The 16,643-nt window shown below is 39.2% G+C and overlaps 1 non-coding gene across 1 annotated transcript; it reads left to right on the top strand.

The window, feature by feature from the left end:
- The first annotated feature begins 11,888 nt into the window (after positions 1 to 11,888).
- TRNAN-GUU (transfer RNA asparagine (anticodon GUU)) lies at positions 11,889 to 11,962 on the top strand. The gene has a single exon. It is a non-coding gene; the product is annotated as a tRNA-Asn (tRNA).
- The last annotated feature ends 4,681 nt before the right edge of the window (positions 11,963 to 16,643 follow it).

The raw sequence follows: 16,643 nt of genomic DNA, 5'->3' as shown, positions 1-16,643 counted from the left end.
CACAACTAAAAGTCCAGACGCTGCAGTGAAGAAAGATCCTGCGTGATGCAACGAGGGTCCCGTGTGCCATGACTGAGACCTGATGCAGCCAAATAGCTAAATACATTTTTAAAAAAGAAAACCGTTATCTATATATATATATGAAGAGACGTACATTCACAAGTTATTTATCTAGAGATTGGGGTTGACAGCATGAGCATAGACTAGGAAGGAAGCATCCCTGTGTTCACAGTCAACAGGGGAAGAGAATCCTCAGATCCTCTGTCCTGTTCAGAAGCAGACAGGACAAGGAGAGAGGTCAGGAAGCTTGGACAAGGGAGCACATCTGGATGAAGCCGGGACTCTACTCTTAACCATTGTACTGTTCAATAGACATCTGGGTCTCACATCTTCTGGGGTGGGACCCCCTGAGTAGAGCTTCCTAGCAGCAGCATCACAAAGAACTCTGTGTGGGCTTATATGCAGTGGAGACAGTGGAGTAGAAGGCAGAGGGCCTCAGGGGAGGTGAGTGGCCCATCTCCAAGGAGGCTTCTCTGCAGCAGCAACTCAGCCTTATGTCCAAGGAGCTGCCCTTGCTGGAGCCCCAGGAGAGGAGGGCCATTTTTGTGCCTACATTTTAAGAAAAAAATAAGGTAATGGTCTGTTTACAGTATCAAATATAATACACTGATAAAGTAAGAAGAAGTGGTGAAAGTCCATGGAATCTGACCATTTGAGGGGTCTTGGTGACTTTCTAAATACTTTTCTGCAGTGTGTGTGTGTGCAGTCACTAAGTTGTGTCCTGCAGTAGAGAGACACAACCCCGAGGAGCTCAGGGAGTAGCAAGGAAGACAGTCATGTAAACAAATAATAACAATGTAATATAATAAGATATAAGGTTTCCTATCCGGGGTATAGATTTCTCTTGCCTCTGTCATTCACTCACCACTTGCTGCTTTGAAACATCTGTGCTCCTGGGTTCCATTTGAGTTTTTCTCTTCTCTGCTTGCTGTGTGTGTGTTTAATCACTCAGTCGTGTTCCACTCTTGGATGCCCTTTGGATTATAGCCTGCCAGGCTCTTCTGTTCATGGGATTTTTCAAGCAAGAATACTGGAGTGGGTTGCAATTTCCTCCTCCAGGAGATCTTCCTGACCCAAGGATCGAACCAATGTCTCCCACGTCTCCTGCATTGCAGCCAATTCTTCACCCGCTGAGCCTGCTCTTCCCCAGCAATTTCATCCCAGCTTAGGACTTTAACCAGCACTCAATCTATATCTCTTAATTCCCTGAGTTTCTGATCTTGAGTTTTGCATTTCCAGTACAATGTGTGCATGAGCCTGGGCACATGCAAGGTCTTCAGTCGGTGTGAACTGATTTAAAAGTTGATCCTGAATCAATGGATGATCTACAGACATACATTTACATATCAAGCCACCACATATTATAGAATAAGTAGATAAGGAAATGTTTCCTGCCAGATTTATCACCAAATGTCAATAATTAACCAGAAACCAGGTGACAGTTTCAACATGGGAGTTGGGTTAGACATGGATAGTCACCATGAATAGTGGACTAGAATACACAGATTTGCAAATTAGAGTGCAGGTTCCACTGCCAACTTTGGGCAATTTAGCTAAGTCTCTGCCTTTATTTCCCTGTTAGAAAAGAATTCAAAGACACAATTATGCTTCTTAATTAAAATTAATTCATGCATCATAAAATTCACCCTTTTAAAGTGTACAATTAAGGGTATTTACAGAGTGTGGAACCATAACCACTGTCTAATTCCAGAACATTTTCATCATTTCCCAAAGAAGCCCCATTCTCATTAACAATCACCCTCTAGTCCCTGACTTCTGCTCTGTATCTGTAGATTTGCTTATTCTGGACATTTCATATAAATGGAATCATACAATATTTGGCCCCCTCGTGGATCACAGCCTTCCTTGTTGTGGTGAAGGTGTTTGCATAACTCAGTGAAGCTATGAGCCATGCTGTGCAGGGCCACCCAAGACAGATGGATCATAGGGAAGAGTTCTGATAAAACGTGGTCTGCTGGAGAAGGAAATGGAATCCACTCCAGTATTCTTGCCTGGAGAACTCCATGAACAGAATGAAAATGCAAAAAGATGCGATGCTGTAAGATGAGTGCCCCACCCCCACCCCCCCAGGTTGGAAAGTGTCCAGTATGTTACTGGGCAAGAGTGGAGGGCAATTACTAATAGCTCCAGCAAGAATGAAGCGACTGGGCCAAAGTTGAAATGCTGCCTGGATGTGTGGATGTGTCTGGTATTGAAAGTAAAGTCTGATGCTATAAAGAACAATATTGAATAAGAACCTGGAATGTTCGGTCCATGAATCAAGGTAGCTTGTATGTGGTCAAGCAGGAGATTGCAAGAGTGAACACTGACATCTTAGGAATCAGACAGCTTACTAAAAAGCAGAGATAATCACTTTTCCAACAAAGGTCTGTATAGTCAACCCTATGGTTTTTCCAGTAGTCGTGTATGAATGTGAGAGTTGGACCATAAAGTAGGCTGAGCACTGAAAAACTCATGCTTTTGAATTGTGCCTGAGAGTCTCTTGGACAGCAAGGAGATCAAACCAGTCAATCCTAAAGGAAATCAACCCTAAATATTCATTGGAAGGACTGTTGCTGAAGCTAAAGCTCCAATACTTTGGCCACTTGATATGAAAAGCCAACTCATTAGAAAAGACCCTGATGCTGGAAAAGATTGAGGGCAGGAAAAGTGGGGCAGCAGAGGATGAGCTATTAGATAGTATCACCGACTCAGTGGATGTGAATTTGAGCAAACTCCTGGAGATAGTGGAGGTCAGAGGAACCTGGTGTGCTATAGTCCATGGGGTCACAAAGAGTCAGACAGGACTTAGTGGCTGAACAACAACACAATATGTGGTCTTTGAGTCTGGTTTTTTTGCCTTTGCATAAAAAAAGAAGTCCAACCTACCATGAAGTTTTCAAAGTTCATTCATCTCACAGCTTATGTCAATACTTTATTCCTTAAATAAATACTTGATCCCTTAAATCATATTCCATTTATTGGACATAGCACATTTTGTTTGTCCAATCGTCAACTGATGAACTTGGTTCCATCTTGAGCTATTATGAATAATGCTGTTGTGAACACGATTGAGTTTCTGTGTGGCCCTACGATTTTAACTGCCTAGGAATGAAATTGCTGGGTCATATGACTCTATGTTTAACATTTTGAGGACCAGTGGAACTGTTTTCCAAAGTAGCTGTGACGCTCTGCATTCTCACCAGCAATGTCAAAGGGTTCCAATTTCTCCACATCCTGGTCACCACTTGTTATTGTCCATCTTTTTTATTTTTGCATGCCAGCAGATGTGAAGTGATATCTCATTGTGGTTTGAGTTGCATTTCCCTAACAACTAATGATATTGGGCTGTTTTTCCTGTGTCTGACACCCATTTGTATGACTTCTTTTGAAATATGTCTGCAGATCCTTTGCTCATTTTTAAATTGGGTTAGTTTTCTTTATTGCAGTGTAAGATTTTTTAATATATATATTCTAAATATTAGATCCTTATCTGATGTATGATTTGCAAATATTTTCTCTTTTTCTATGGTGTTTTTTGCCCCCTCACTTTCTTGATAGGGAACTTGAAAGCACAAAAAGTTTTTAATTTTGATGACATTTTAAAATTTTGATGACATGCAATTTATCTATTTTTTTTTTCTTTTTTGTGCTTTTTTTTTTTTTTAAAGAAATTGTTGCCTAATCCAAAGCATGGAATTTAAGGCCTATGATCTTTTCTACTAGTTTTATGATTTTAGTTCTTACATTTAGGTCTTTGATTCATTTTGAGTTCATTTTTGTATGTGATGTGTGTTAGGGATTCAACTTCATTCTTTTATATGTGGATGTGTAGTTGTCCCAGAACAATTTGTTCAAGACTATTCTTTCCCTACTAAATTGTCTTGGCCTACTTGTTGAGACTCAGTTAGTTACAGATATCTGGGCTTTCAATTTTATTCCATTAATCTCTATGTCTGTCCTTATACTAGTATCATAATTGCAATTCCAAAACTGTAAAGTGAACTGTGTTGAACACCTTCTTATTCCCAAATTACTTGATAATTCAAGAGACATCAGTCTGGATTTTCTTTCATACCTTTTTGAAAAAGAAGCCTTTGCATCAAAGTCTTCCATCTAAAAATAACTACATGCATAAATCTAAATTTATTTACTTATTTAAATATTTACTGGTGTATAGCTGCTGGCTGCTCAGGTTGCTCAGTGGTAAAGAATCTACCTGCCAATGCAGGACCTTTCAATCCCTGGGATGGAAAGAGTCCCTGAAGGAGGAATTTTTTTTCTGGGAAATCTCATGGACAGAGGAACACGGAGGACTGCAGTCCATGGAGTTGCAAAGAGTTGGACACAACTGGGTGACTGAGCACACACATAGTTGCTTTACAATGTTGTATTAGTTTCTGCTATACAGTAAAGTGAATCAGTTATACGTATACATATATCCCTTCTTTTTAAGATTTCCCTCCCATTTAGTTCACCACAGAGCACTGAGTAGAGTTTCCTGTGCTGTATAGTAGGTTCTCATTAGTTATCCATTTTATACATAGTAGTGTATATGTTGTTTAAATGCTAAGTCATGTCCAATTCTTGCGAGTCCATGGACTATAACCCACCAGGCTTCTCTGTCCATGGAATTCTCCAGGCAAGAACACTGGTTGTTGTTGTGTTGTGTTATTCGCTCAGTCGTGTCCGACTCTTTGCAACCCCATGGACTGGAACCCTCCAGGCTCCTCTGTCCATGGGATTCTCCAGGCAAGAATACTGGAATGAGTTGTTATTTCCTTCTCCAGAGGGTCTTCCCAACCCAGGGATGGAACCTGTGTCTCCTGCATGACAGGCAGATTCTTTTACTGCTGAGCCAGCAGGGAAGCCCTGAGCCACTTGGGAAGTACTGTATATGCATAAATCTAAATTTAAATGCTCACCTACATGAGCCTTTTATATAATTCTACTTTTATGTTGATGATAATGGGCTTTGGCAATCTCTGGTGTATTCTATGAAGCAGTTAAAAAGTCAATTATAAATTGAGACATTCAATTTCTTATTGTTAGAATGCTGAATATTAATTTAGAACCTAGGGTTCAACTTCTAGCAAAAGCCTTCAAGTTATTAAGTTTAAAAAGTATTTTTTGTTATACCTTGTAAAATTAGACAAACAGTTTAAAAGGTCTCTAAGTGTAAGGATTCTTAGAAATGAAAAATCTCTTCTTTAGGCAATAGAACCTCTTGATTTTGTATTTCTGTTATTGAAAATCTTAGAGGGAAAAAAAAGTTTAAAAATATTTCCAAGGAAAAAATTCTCTGGTAGCAAGGTGAAACTTTCTTGCTGAGGAAAGAAATAATCCTCTTGGATTGACATAGACAGTTGTAGTTGGTTCTGTAGCTCATAAAGAAAGTTGGGTTTTTTTCCCCTTGAGTAAAATAGATCACAACCTCTTTCCTGGTCTTTACAAAGGAGGGCCATGGCACAGGGTTTCTGTAGAGATCCCTTGTTGAATTGTTCAGGGATCCCCTATTATCTATGAGAGGATTTTTTTTAATTTATTTAGATAGTGCTAAATCCTTGAAAAATCTCTGCTCCATGTGTTTTATTGATTATGCTTAAGAACTTTGTGATGGTTAATTTTATGTGTCAACTTGCCTTGACCAAAGGATGCCCAAATTGCTGGTAAAATGTTATTTTTGGGAGTGTCTGTAAGAGTGTTTCTGGAAGAGATTAGCATTTAAATCAATAGACTGAGCAAAGAAGATCCCCCTGGCCAGTGTGGGTGGGTATCATCCAATCCACTGGGGGCCCGAGTAAAACAAAAGGCAGAGAAAGGACCTTTCTGTTTGAACTGGGACATCCATCTTATTCTGCCCTCAGACTCTGGTGCTCCTTTTCTTGGGCAGGATGGGGCTTACGCCACTGGTTCCTCTGGTTCCCAGGCCTTTGGGCTTGGATTGGACCTCCTGCTTCTAGATGGCAGGTCGTAGTTCTCAGCTTTCATAACCTCAGGAGAGAACATTTCAGAATAAGATCTCTTTTTCTATTTGTATGTATCTCCTATTGCTTTGTTTCTCTGAAGACTCTGAAGACTAGTACAAACTTCTGTGGCAGCCAATCCAGGACAAAAGGTACCCTTGTTCAAATCCTGATAACCCCAGCAGCTCCCTGTGAGTCTTACTTCACAGTTTCAGAAATGCATATGCATCTGTTCACCAAGAGGTTAACAGGTGAGGAAGATTTGATTCCTTATGACCAAATGATAAAGGGTTTTATTTTTGAACCACAAAATTCAATGATGGGTCACTGAGGGCTCCATCCACCATAGGCAATGGTTATTCCCCTTTCTGGTAGCTATTTCTCGGAGATGAAGTGTCCATCAGAGTGATTTAGTGAATATAAAATTGAAACAAAGAAGGGATAGTTTGGGGATTTTAAAATAAAAATTTAAATTATTATCTCAAGAATATTTCTGTTTAAATAGATGAGATTGTTCACATTGTATGATGTTGAGGAATACTGAGGTCTGTTCTGCCAAACCCAAGGTCATTGTCACCTATCTCTCTCTGGGCTTGTTCTGGCCTCATTTTTTTTTTTTTTTTTTTTCCATTTTACCATTGTTTCAGATTGATGTTACAGCATCCAGTTTATTAAATGTGTTAGAGGGAGCAAAAGCACCCAATCTGAATCTGTTTATGAGGCAAACACCAGACAACCTGACATTTAAGGACATTTTAGAACATAACTGGCCTGTATGCTGCTGAAATGTTCAAGTCATGGTATGTAAGAGACAAACAGATAGATTCAGGAACTGTTACAGATTTTAAAAGACTGAAAGACAGGACAATGACATGCAAATCATGATCTTGGATTATGTTTTGCAATAAGGGACCTGACTGAAACAACTGGTGAAATCAGAATAAGATCTACAGATTAAGTCCTAATCCTCATAATGCTGTATCAATGTTAAGATTCTAATTTTGATCATCATTCTGTGGTTATGTAATAAAATTCCTTCACTTTAGGAAACACCCCAAAGTATTTAATGGCTATCATATCTGCAATTTACTATTAAACAAATCAGAAAAAGTTAAATATTGAGAGAAAGAGAAAAAGTTACAGTGTAGTAGGTAATAACATTTGTGACATTTGGTTAAATTATTTGTACTATTCTTGCAAATTTTGTGTCTGAAATCATGTTAAAAAAAACAATTTTAAACTAGTGGGAGATTTTTAAAGTCTCCAAATTGTTTAAGAACATGTCTAATGTATAGTTCTCAAAAACAAAACAACAAAAGAGGCAGGATAGCCTAGTGGTTAAGAAAGTAGTCTGGAGACTTCCCTGGTGGCCCAGTGGTTAGGAATCTGCCTTCCAATGCAGGAAACAAATGGTTCAGTCCTTGACTGAGGAACTAAGATCCCACATGCCCTGAAGGCAACTAAGTCCACACTTGGCAGCCAAAAATAAATATTGAAATAAATAAGCATAATTTTTTTTTTAAGTGTCTGGAGTAACATGCCCAGATTTGAATCCTGGCTCTGTCACTGACTGTGATTTTGGGTTCGTTACTTAACTCTAGTTTCTCTACCTGTAAAACAGGGATGATAGTAGTGGAAGTTACTTAACTAGGTCACTGTAAAATTTAAACAGGGAAACATTTGTAAAGGACTTGGAACAGTGCCTGAAACAAAGTCTTATATGTGTATTTGTTAAATGAATAAATCTAGAAAAGCACTTCAGCCTTAGCAGTACCAAAATCACCTTTAGGAATAGCAGTATTTTAAACTTTTAAAAAATTTTAAGGTTTTTTAGAAACAGTCGATTTGAACTTTTGTTAGTCTCATCTTTGATCAACTTGGGGTTACTGTTGTTTCCCTTGATAATCTCTGGTACTAAATTTTTTAGTCAGCTTCATAGTAGGAATCTGTGAACTCTACTAATATTTTACAACAGTGTTGAATATAACTTTCATTTTCAATTGTTCAATACATTTAGCATAACTAAGTCAAGTTATGCTTAACTTGACAACATTTAAGTCATAACATGCCTAGAGTGCATAACATTTCTGAGCTCTAGGCATGTACACAAGTTAGAAGGGGTTTAAATAGGTACAGAGATGGCTGCCAATATAATACAAGGTTTGGCCAAGGAAAAAGTGCTAGATGGTTACAAGAAGCAAAGATTATATCTAGTTGGAGGGATCAAGAAAGGTTTCATAGGATGAGACCACTATGTGAGCTTCAAGGAGAAATAGGCTTTAAAAGGCAAGATGACAAAGGAAGGGTATTCTAAGAACAGGCATGAGAAGAAAAAAAAAAGTACAACAACAAGGAACAACAGGTGGTACCTTGGGCAAGTTATCTAAAGTTTAAATAAATTTAGGGCTTAAATTTAAAACCATTATAAGCCTTAGTTTCTTCATCCATAAAATGGGTATAACAGTAGTATCCATTTATTGGAGCTTAAATTCTATGTAGGGAAATAGGAACATGGAGTATACCGTGTGAATATTAAGCAGTGAAAATGGTGGTGGAAAAGTGGAGACAAAGTCAAAGTTGAGAGATGTTGCAAAGGTAGAATCTATGACTTTCTAAATGATCCAAGGTGAAAAATAAAAGATAAAGAACTTGGATGATACTAGGATTTCAACTGAGCTTCTAGAAGAGTGGTAGTGTCCTTTAAGGGCCACAGGGGGGAAAAACTATCTTTTACCATATCTCATAAACACTGAGCTTGTGCTTTATTTGTGATATCTCATATTTGAAAAACATCCTTTTGGTGGGATCATACTTTAAATAAATATATGAGCACTTGTTATTTACAATATTCTAGGATGAATCATTTTGTAATTATTGTCAAATCTTTCAAATATGGATTTATTTGAGCTTGCTTGTGCTTTCTTTTTTAATAAAAAAAATGACCTATATAATGTTTATATGCCTTTGGAAACTCTAACGATGTTATGGTCAATGTTTTATTGAGTGAACAGTTTATTACATACCAGCTCTTTACCAGCTACAATCTTCTCAGTGATTCAGTTGACTTTAATTCAGGGTTTCAAAATCCATTTACAGGATAGTAGCCACAAGGAGGAGGCTATTCCCAGGGCTTTGGTCTGACTCCCTTTTACTACATAGCAGTTTTAAAATGTGACTTCAGTTAGTTTTGAAAGTGGGTCTCATAGTTCTTTACTTGCTTTTGAGACTCCTGGTTCAACATTCTCTTTTAACTGATTTCCTTGTGTCCCAATCCTCTCCCTATTGAGGTGATTTCTCTAACTCCCTGGATTTCTTTTTAAATTTTAACTAACTGGATTTTTCTTTTTTTCTAATTTTTAAAAATTTATTTAATTTAATTGGAGGCTAATTACTCTACAATATTGTAGTGGTTTTTGCCGTAAGATTTTTCATTTTTAACAACTTAGTCACTGTCCTTTTGAAATACAGGAATTGAAAAGAATTAAGGTCATGCACAATTGTGTTCATGAAAATCCTGTGGGTTGCGTCTTCTGTTGGTTTGCAATTGGAGGCATGGCTTCTGAGAGCACTGGAATCATGATACCAGGAAGGTCTATAAATCAGTGTGGGCCATCTTGCCTTGTCTGTCAAGACAGGTGGATTCCATTTGCAAGATGTTCTTTTTCTCTCTTTTTTCCTCTCTGGGATGGAAATAAAATATAAAGGCCCATTAATCTGCAGAGGTCAGCTTCTTTTGATAGGGCGAATTCTTGGAAGAGTTAAAGTTGCAGTTCATTGTATATGATATACCAAAAGGGGGCAAAATGCCCAGTCCTTTGTACTTCTAGCAATTATAAAGACCTAAGTATTAATGAAGCTGTAAGAATCATTTGTTGTGGGCTATCCTGAAATTTAAGGAAAAATGATGTGTGTTTCTGAAGTTAATCCAGTGGACTTAATTTGGCTTTAAAAACTGGGCATAGATATTAAGGCCTAAAATGAGATAATCAGAAAGATTTAGATGACAACACATGCACTTATTTTTGTAAATGGGCATTTTGCATAAAAGTTACATTTGATATACATCATGGGAGTGAAATGTTCATATTCCATTTAATATATGTTCTTTTGAAAAATTTAAACATAGAGAGACAAAATGGCAAAGCTAATGAAAATATTAACAACCACAGAACTAGGCTTGAAGACTAAATTTTAAACCACTATCCTCACATAGAAAAAAATGTTAGCATACAGTGAGCTAATTAAATAATTAGTGTATGATGAGCCAATTATTTCTTAATTTTTTTCTCATCAACTTTTTCAGCATCTCTCTTTTTCAAAGTTAAAATGTTAGCATGATGACTGCAGTGACGAAAAGAGATTGGAGCTTTAGATAATCTGAACAGAACCGTTCCTAATATTTCAAGCGGCAGAGTAAATATTGAATGAAAGGGTGGTGAGGTACTAGTTGCAGTCTGTTCTAACTGAACAGTAACAAACACAACAGTAAAGGAGAGAATACTCATTTTGGTATTCAGAGAAGAAAAACCAGTGTGTCATAGTTTTTGCTCACATTAACAGGTACATAAAACATTTAAGTATGGATGTGGCTTCATATAATGAAAGCAGACTCATTATATGTTCTTTATAAGTACTTCCTGGATTTTTTTTAAATTCAAAATTTTCAAATGCATTTCTAAAAGTTTTTTTTTTTTTTTTTTTGAGGGCAGAGTGGTACGGCTTGGTATGAATCCACAGCTGTTTGATATCTCAGTGCTTTCAAGGAACTTCACTAATAGGTTCCAAAGCCAATCTGAGTTGTCTTATCAAGCCGCAGGAACTCAGAATGTTGATTGGACTAAGGCACATCACATACAACTTCTATAAATCAAGATATGAATTCTTCCTCAAGGGATTCTAGACAGCAATTTAGTGACTGTTAAAAATTTAAATATAGATTTGTCAAGTGGAAAGTAGCAATTCTCTGAGGCGGGAAGTGGGGGAGGGAAGTGTCTAGGGTTTTGAAGATTATCTCAAAAGGCTTCAGGACATAGTCACACAAAGGGTAAGATTTTCATATAGTGTATTTACAGGGGTGTAATGTTTGCCACAGGTGTTTCTGTGTTAGTGATTTTCAGGCGTTAGTCATAAATCATACTTTTTTTTCTTCTTTCTCTTTCCTCAAATTGGGTTGTAAATATCCTGTGAAATGTATGTTTTCAGTGGCATAGTTCAAATGTAGGTGTACAGGCTAATTTCAGGGAGACTAGGGAGTGAATTTAGCAATTAACTACAGTGTACAGAGATTAAAGAATAATGCTGTAGCTTTTTCCCAATGTCTTTTTCCAGTAACAAAATGTAAGTGATGAGTAACTGCATTTAGAGATTAGTACACAACAAATGGGAATTGTATATAGGGATTATTTTAATAATACCTGACTATAAAAATGAAGAAGGCGGAGACAATTCAGATGACCTTGGGAATGCTACACAAGAAAATTATGAAGATTAGTGAACAAAGCACCGGATAGAGTTTGGAACAAAAGGAAAGTTTCTCATCTCATAAGATTAAAATTTTTATTTCCCTATAAAGCAAACATAATAAATAGTTAACTCCCCGAAACAAAACGTTCCAAACGGGAGGCGGGTGGGGAGTAACAGCAGTATTTTAACACTCTTGCAATATGAAATTCTGCTCGATCTTGCTGTATTTTATAATTTTACAGTATGCTTAAAGGTAGAAAATAGAATTAAAGGGTTAGAAATGCTAACTGGAAAAATCGGATTTTAATGAAAGGAATCAGCAAGCGGAAAAGAAACATTCACGCGCTGCCTTTATTATTCTTCATAAAGGTTATGGCTGGAGGTGGTAATCGCATCGGAGTCTCTGTGGCGCAATCGGTTAGCGCGTTCGGCTGTTAACCGAAAGGTTGGTGGTTCGAGCCCACCCAGGGACGCTCTTCTATTTTACGAGATTGTCGCCGGCAGTTTTGCACAAATCATGGGGTTGAGGCCTCTGGGCTACGCTGAGCTGGATTTTCAGAGCCGGTGAAGAACAACCGCGGGTCTCACTTCGCGGACCGCGGGCAGGCGGAGGTGGGGCATTCTTCAGCTTCCGGGCGCGCAGGGGCCCCTCCTCCAACCGCCTCGCTCCCCGGGCGGCCAGGTGGGCGCTTCCTGCCAGCCGCGGGCCGGGCGTGTGCGTCCCGCGCAAAAGCCCCCGCGTCCTTTCACTTACACGCCCTTAGTTCCTAGACTCCGGCCCTCCCCCGGTCACCCGGGCCGCTCGGCTCGTGCCCCGCCCGCTGGGCTCCGGCGCCGTGAGCGCGCGCTGAGGCGGGGCGGCCGCCGCGTCCCGGCCTCGAACCCGCCGCCCCGGCCCCCGCGCGGCCTGGGGGCCGGCGTTCCGCTTCAGGACCCTCACTGTGTCGGAGGTTGCCCGAATGTACGTAATGTCAAGTTCAAGCTGTACCCCGGCTTAAGACGCTCCAGGTGTTTGTCCCCCCGCCGCCGCTCCCGCCCCCCGCAGTGTTGAATTGTGCAGCACTTGTCTGCTCCCTGTCAACAAATCATCCCAGAATTTAGCTTAGCCTGACTAACCCTGGCGTCGGTAAACTCAGAAATGTGTCATAAAGTCTTTGTGTGACACTATTGTAAGAGTATGTGTATATTTTACTTTTTCTACTAAAGTTTTAGAATTTAATAGAGAATAGAATATACCTGCAAAATGCCCTATATATTCGGAAAGGGAGAAAGCTTTATTTTACAACTGTGTTGTTGTTACACATTTTTTAAAAAATGGGAAAGATTAAAAGTGAAACTGCTACTATATTTTGCTTCGACCTTCTATATGCATATTACCGTTTCACAAAGCTCTGGCAAAATAGTTACCTTGTACTTTGTTCTCTAAATATATGCTGCCTTGAGACTTAATCACAGGTTCATCATGACAATTATTGTCCTGGGTATAGATTAATTTGAAAGATGATTCTGGAGAAAAGTGGTAAGTTTTATCCCTGAGAATATACAGTTATGCTCTTCTTCATATTTCCTCCAGGTTAACGTATCAATAAAGGCTAATATTTTTTGCGTGCTTACTACTTGCCAGGCACTGTTCCAAAGGCTTTCCTGGATGAAAGTGTGAGACCGGTGCAACAACCCTCTCAGGTATGTCTCATGGTTCCCATTGTACAGATGAGCCAACTGAGTCTCCGTGTGGTGCTGAGTGATTTGCCTGAAGTCACATTTGGTTCCTAGCGCAGTGCAGATTAAAACCCCAGTTGTCAGGCTTCAGAGCCCACACTCCTCAATCCTGTACTAACCTATTCAGAAGTTCTCTCCTCTAAAATAGAGCTACTTGATTGATTAGTTAATTTAAAACCAAAGGTAAGACTTTAATTGGTTTTTCTGAAGTTTCATTAATATTTTGTTCCAAATTTCACAAAGGAAAAAAAACCCCACTGAACATGCATGAAATACTAAAGGGCATTGTTAAATCATGTGTTCATTGTGCTGCTTCACTGTATTGAAATGAAAGCTGTGTGGAATGAAATCATCCTGTGAAATGTGTCTTTGGAAAACAATTTGACAGCATTTGTGTCCAGAAGACAAGGTTAGAAATAGAGGTGGGTTGAAATAGCCCAGAGAAAACATGGAAGAAGAAAAAGAATAGGTTCAAGCCAAGCCAAGGGGGTTAACATGGTGTCTAGGAATTCTTGGACCCCTGGCTGGTGTTTGGCCATTGGGATGCCCAGTCAGACCCCTATTTCAGGACACCTTTGTGAGATTGTTGCCAGGATTTGCACTTGACAGGGGCCTAGGTGGCAGTTTTAAATTTGATCCTAAATTTCTAAGTATATTTTACTTCACCCTATTCAGGCAGCTAATGGGATTTAGAGGCCAGAAAATAAAGAGAGAGGATTACATGAGAAGGGAGGTGGGCTGAGGAGTGCAAAACTGCTCTCTAATGTAAGTAGTTGATTTTATTATGTGGGCAAGTGCTAGTGGTTTTCTTTGTGCTGGGCTGTTGCATACAGATAGAATAGATGAGAAACATTTTAAAAACTTGCTTAAATATTTATGGATGTGTTGGCTTTGTGCAGTGTGTATTGGTAACAGTATAAATGCTATTTCTGGGGCTGCTGCTGCTGCTAAGTCGCTTCAGTCGTGTCCGACTCTGTGCGACCCCATAGACAGCAGCCCACCAAGCTCCCCATCCCTGGGATTCTCCAGGCAAGAACACTGGAGTGGGTTGCCATTTCCTTCTCCAATGCATGAAGGTGAAAAGTGAAAGTGAAGTCCCTCAGTCGTGCCATGGACTGCAGCCTATGAGGCTCCTCCACTCATGGGATTTTCCAGGCAAGAGTACTGGAGTGGGTTGTCATTGCCTTCTCCCTGTTCCTGGGGACTATTATTTTATTCCTAGTTTCATGGGTCTGTAATATCAACGAAACACAGGCTATGCCAAGATCATTTAGAGCATTAGTTAAAGTGTGAAAAGCATTTAAAAGGCTTTGTTGAGCATCTAAGCATGTAAGTACGTTCCTAATGAACACTGATAAACTTAGTATGTCAAATCAGAGGGAAACTCATTGACGTAATGCAATAAAAGGTTAATCAAATACTATGGTTTATACACACTTATTAGAGAAAGTCATAGTTGTGTGATTTAAAATAATTAACAATTTAAAGATTTTTTTGTATTGTAGCATTTCTTTACATAATGGAAGTTGGGCATGTCCCACATGGCTAATATGTTTCTGTCTTAATTTGTAACACCTGTATCTGATACCATGTGATACAAGGTTTCCGTTCAGTTTAGTTCAGTCGCTCAGTCTGTCTCTTTTCGGACCCCATGAACTGCAGGACGCCAGGCCTCCCTGTCACCAACTCCTGGAGTCCACCCAACCCATGTCCATTGAGTCGATGCCATCCAACCATCTCATCCTCTGTCGTCCCCTTCTCCTCCTGCCCTCAATCTTTCCCAGCATCAGGGTTTTTTCAACTGAGGCAGCTCTTCTCATCAGGTGGCCAAAGTATTGGAGTTTCAATTTCAACATCAGTCCTTCCAGTGAACACCGAGGACTGATCTTTAGGATGGACGGGTTGGATCTCCTTGCAGTCCAAGGGACTCTCAAGAGTCTTCTCCAACACCACAGTTCAAAAGCATCAATTCTTCGGCACTCAGCTTTCTTTATAGTCCAACTCTCACATCCATACATGACCACTGGAAAAACCATAGCTTTGACTAGATGGACCTTTGTTGGCAAAGTAATGTCTCTGCTTTTGAATATGCTGTCTAGGTTGGTCACAACTTTCCTTCCAAGGAGTAAGCGTCTTTTAATTTCATGGCTGAAATCACCATCTGCAGTGATTTTGGAGCGCAGAAAAATAAAGTCAGCCACTGTTTCCACTGTTTCCCCATCTTTCTGCTACACAATTGCACTCATCTCACACGCTAGTAAAGTAATGCTCAAAATTCTCCAAGCCAGGCTTCAGCAATATGTGAACCATGAACTTTCAGATGTTCAAGCTGTATTTAGAAAAGGCAGAGGAACCAGAGATTAAATTGCCAACATCCGATGGATCATCAAAAAAGCAAGAGAGTTCCATAAAAGCATCTCTCTGCTTTATTGACTATGCCAAAGCCTTTGACTGTGTGGATCACAATAAACTGTGGACAATTCTGAAAGAGATGGGAATACCAGACCACCTTACCTGCCTCTTGAGAAACCTATATGCAGGTTAGGAAGCAACAGTTAGAACTGGACATAGAACAACAGACTGGTTCCAAATAGGAAAATGAGTACATCAAGGCTGGATATTGTCACCCTGCTTATTTAACTTATATGCAGAGTACATCATGAGAAACGCTGGGCTGGAAGAAGCACAAGCTGGAATCCAGATTGCCGGGAGAAATATCAATAACCTCAGATATGCAGATGACACCTCCCTTATAGCAGAAAATGAAGAACTAAAAAGCCTCTTGATGAAAGTGAAAGAGGAGAGTGAAAAGGTTGGCTTAGAGCTCAACATTCAGAAAACTAAGATACAAGGTTTAGGGGGGCAAAAAATATTAAGCTGCCAAAGAAACACTATTGTCTTGTTTCTGCATTCATAGTACATCCTAATGAGTAATGCCCAGGTCAATTTTAACTTTGTTTCTCTGAAATTTGGTGGACTGTGTTGCCTGAAATGTTCAACTGATTGTTAGAACCCGGCAGAACAGACATACATTGGTGGTAGAAGAAGCCATAATGCATTCAACTAGAAAATAGTTTAAGAAGTTGAAACCCTTTAGATAATTAAGAATGTTAATTTTATCAGCTGCAGCATTTCATTTAAAGTGCTTCATGTTGAGCCTCTTTGGTGGTGTCCATGTGGTTTGTGCTTTTGCATATTGAGAACAATGGTGTGTGTGTTGTTTTGCATGTATTTGGTTTTTTAAAATTTTTATTGGAGCATGGTTGATCTACAATGCTATGTTAGTTTCTGCTGAACAGCAAAGTGAATCATATATCCACTTTTTCAAAAACATCTGTTGAACTTACAAAGAAGATGTGTACCTCAGTTTTTTTTTCATACCTCAGTTTTAAATTGTTTTCATAGCTTAAATTTTAAAGAAAAGCCATTCAAATT

The sequence above is a fragment of the Budorcas taxicolor genome, chromosome 13 (assembly GCF_023091745.1).
Source record: "Budorcas taxicolor isolate Tak-1 chromosome 13, Takin1.1, whole genome shotgun sequence".
NCBI lineage: Eukaryota > Metazoa > Chordata > Mammalia > Artiodactyla > Bovidae > Budorcas > Budorcas taxicolor.
Note: the sequence above shows the minus strand (reverse complement) of the source record. Positions and strands in the feature narration are given on the sequence as shown.